The sequence below is a fragment of the Palaemon carinicauda genome, chromosome 38 (genome assembly GCF_036898095.1).
Source record: "Palaemon carinicauda isolate YSFRI2023 chromosome 38, ASM3689809v2, whole genome shotgun sequence".
NCBI lineage: Eukaryota > Metazoa > Arthropoda > Malacostraca > Decapoda > Palaemonidae > Palaemon > Palaemon carinicauda.
Genome location: NC_090762.1, coordinates 28,794,321 through 28,797,216, shown reverse-complemented (window position 1 = coordinate 28,797,216; position 2,896 = coordinate 28,794,321). Strand labels below are relative to the sequence as shown.

The 2,896-nt window shown below is 29.8% G+C and overlaps 1 long non-coding RNA gene across 1 annotated transcript; it reads right to left on the bottom strand.

The window, feature by feature from the left end:
• Nucleotides 1-1,866: 1,866 nt before the first annotated feature.
• Nucleotides 1,867-2,584, bottom strand: LOC137630122 (uncharacterized). Its single transcript, XR_011041663.1, has 2 exons — nucleotides 2,208-2,584; nucleotides 1,867-2,124 (listed from the first exon to the last, which is right to left on the bottom strand). It is a non-coding gene; the product is annotated as an uncharacterized lncRNA (long non-coding RNA).
• Between the last annotated feature and the right edge of the window lie 312 nt (nucleotides 2,585-2,896).

Genomic DNA, 2,896 nt, shown 5'->3' with positions numbered 1-2,896 from the left:
TTTCACATTGTTGATTTTGGTGCCAAGCTTGCCAAAGATTTCAGACTATTGATTTTGGTGCCAGGCTTATAAAAAATTTCAAATTGTTGATTTTGGTGCCAGGCTTGTCAAAGATTTCACATTGTTGATATATGTGCCAAGCTTGCCAAAGATTTCAGATTATTGATTTAGGTGCCAGGCTTATCAAAGATTTCAAATTGTTGATTTTGGTGCCAGGCTTGCACAAGAATCCAGATTGTTGATTTGGGTGCCAGGGTTGCCAAAGATTTCAGACTGTTGATTTAGGTGCCAGGCTTGTCAAAGATTTCAAATTGTTATTTTGGTGCCAGGCTTTCACAAGAATTCAGATTGTTGATTTGGGTGCCAGGGTTGCCAAAGATTTTAGATTGTTTATTTAGGTGCCAGGCTTGTCAAAGATTTCAAATTGTTGATTTTGGTGCCAGGCTTTCACAAGAATTCAGATTGTTGATTTGGGTGCCAGGGTTGCCAAAGATTTCAGATTGTTGATTTAGGTGCCAGGCTTACCACAGATTTCAATTTGTTGATTAGGTGCCAGGGTTGCCAGAGATTTCAGATTGTTGATTTAGGTGCCAGGATTGTCAAAGATTTCAAATTGTTGATTTTTGTGCCAGGGTTGCCAAAGATTTCACATTGTTTATTTAGGTGCCAGGCTGGCCAATGATTCCAGATTGTTGATTTTGGTGCCAGGCTTGCTAAAGATTCCAGATTGTTGATTTAGGTTCCAGGCTTGCACAAGAATCCAGATTGTTGATTTGGGTGCCAGGGTTGCCAAAGATTTCAGATTGTTGATTTAAGTGCCAGGGTTGTTAAAGATTTCAAATTGTTGATTTTGGTGCCAGGCTTATCAAAGATTTCAAATGGTTGATTTTGGTGCAAGCTTGCCAAAGATTTCATATTGTTGATTTTGGTGCCAGGGTTGCCAAAGATTTTTAGATTGTTGATTTAGGTGCCAGGCTTGCCAAAGATTTGAAATTGTTGATTTTGGTGCCAGGCTTGCCACAGATTTTAAATTGTTGATTTTAGTGCCAGGCTTGCACAAGCATCCAGATTGTTGATTTGGGTGCCAGGGTTGTCAAAGATTTTAGATTGTTGATTCAGGTGCCAGGCTTGGTAATGATTCCAGATTGTCCATTCAGCGGCTAGGCTGACCAATGATTCCAGATTTTTCATTTAGGTGCCAGGCTTGCTAAAGTTTCCAGATAGTTGATTTACTTGCCAGGATGGCCAACCTTTCAATATTATTGATATTTTTTTTCCAAAACTGAAACAGGGTTTTTAATCCACTGCAAGGATTCTTCATCATGATATCATGAATTATTATTATTATTATTATTATTATTATTATTATTATTATTATTATTATTATTATTATTTGCTAAGCTACAACCCTAGTTGGAAAAGCTAAATGCTATAAACTTAAAGGTTCTAACATGGAAAAATAAAAGGTAAAAAAAAACCTCCACTGATGTCATTAAATATTATCATGGTAAATCATTATTTACTATTTTTGATGAGCATGGTCAATATATCTTCAGTAATTTGCTGATTTGTTTAATTTAGTTTTCGTATAGTTTTATTTTTTGTTTGATATTCTTATTTTTCATGAAGATTATTCATTGCTTTATAATCTTTTTATTCATAAATAATATTTCTTATGTTTTTATTCATCAATACTATTTTGTTTATTTCTATTATTCATAAAAACTATTTCTTGTTTTATAATCTTTTTATTCTTACATCCTATTTTTTGTTTTATATTCTTGTTATTCAATAATTCTATTTCTTGTTTTATAATCTTATCTTTCATAAAGGATACATTAGAGATACCAAAATAAAATAAACAGAAAGCATAGAAACCACTTTAATATCTTCCCTCATTTTCACATTAGAAGGAAATAGATACAAAATACATTCTTCATAATCGCATGAATTCACATACCTGACAAAATACATTATTCGTAAGCACATGAATTCACATACCTGACAAAATAAATTCTTCCTAAGCACATGAATTCACATACCTGACAAAATACATTCTTCATAAGCACATGAATTCACATACCTGACAAAATGTATTCTTCCTAAGCACGTGAATTCTCATACCTGACAAAATACATTCATCCTAAGCACGTGAATTCACATACCTGACAAAATACATTTTTTCATAAGCACATGAATTCACATACCTGACAAAATACATTCTTCCTAAGCACATGAATTCACATACCTGACTCAGCAAAAGGAAAAATACTTTGGAATAAAAAGAATTATAAGAAAAACTCCAAATGCAAATTTTAAAATATTTATTGTCATTCTAAAACTAATCAAATGAAAATTCCAATGGCACAGAGAAGAGCCAAATATGAGATTGGATATATGAAATAGAAATATTATAGGGCTCAAAACAACACTACATTAATGGACATATCATATAAGATTGGCATATCATAGTCTACAGTTATATACAGTAATACAGGATCACAAATATAAAAGTCAATCATTTTGTGTATTTAGAAATGCTACACACTTACAAAAAGATATACTGTATCTATACACACAATACGTGTTTATATATATATATATATATATATATATATATATATATATATATATATATATATATATATATGTATAATATATATATATATATATATATATATATATATATATATATATTTATATTTATTTATAAATAATATATACACACATATATATATTAATATATATATATATATATATATATATATATATATATATATATATATATATATATATATATAATGAATATACACATACACTAATGTATCTTTGAAATGAACTTGTATAGTATTGCATGAAAATTAATATAAAATAATAATTTTAATATTGCACGGAT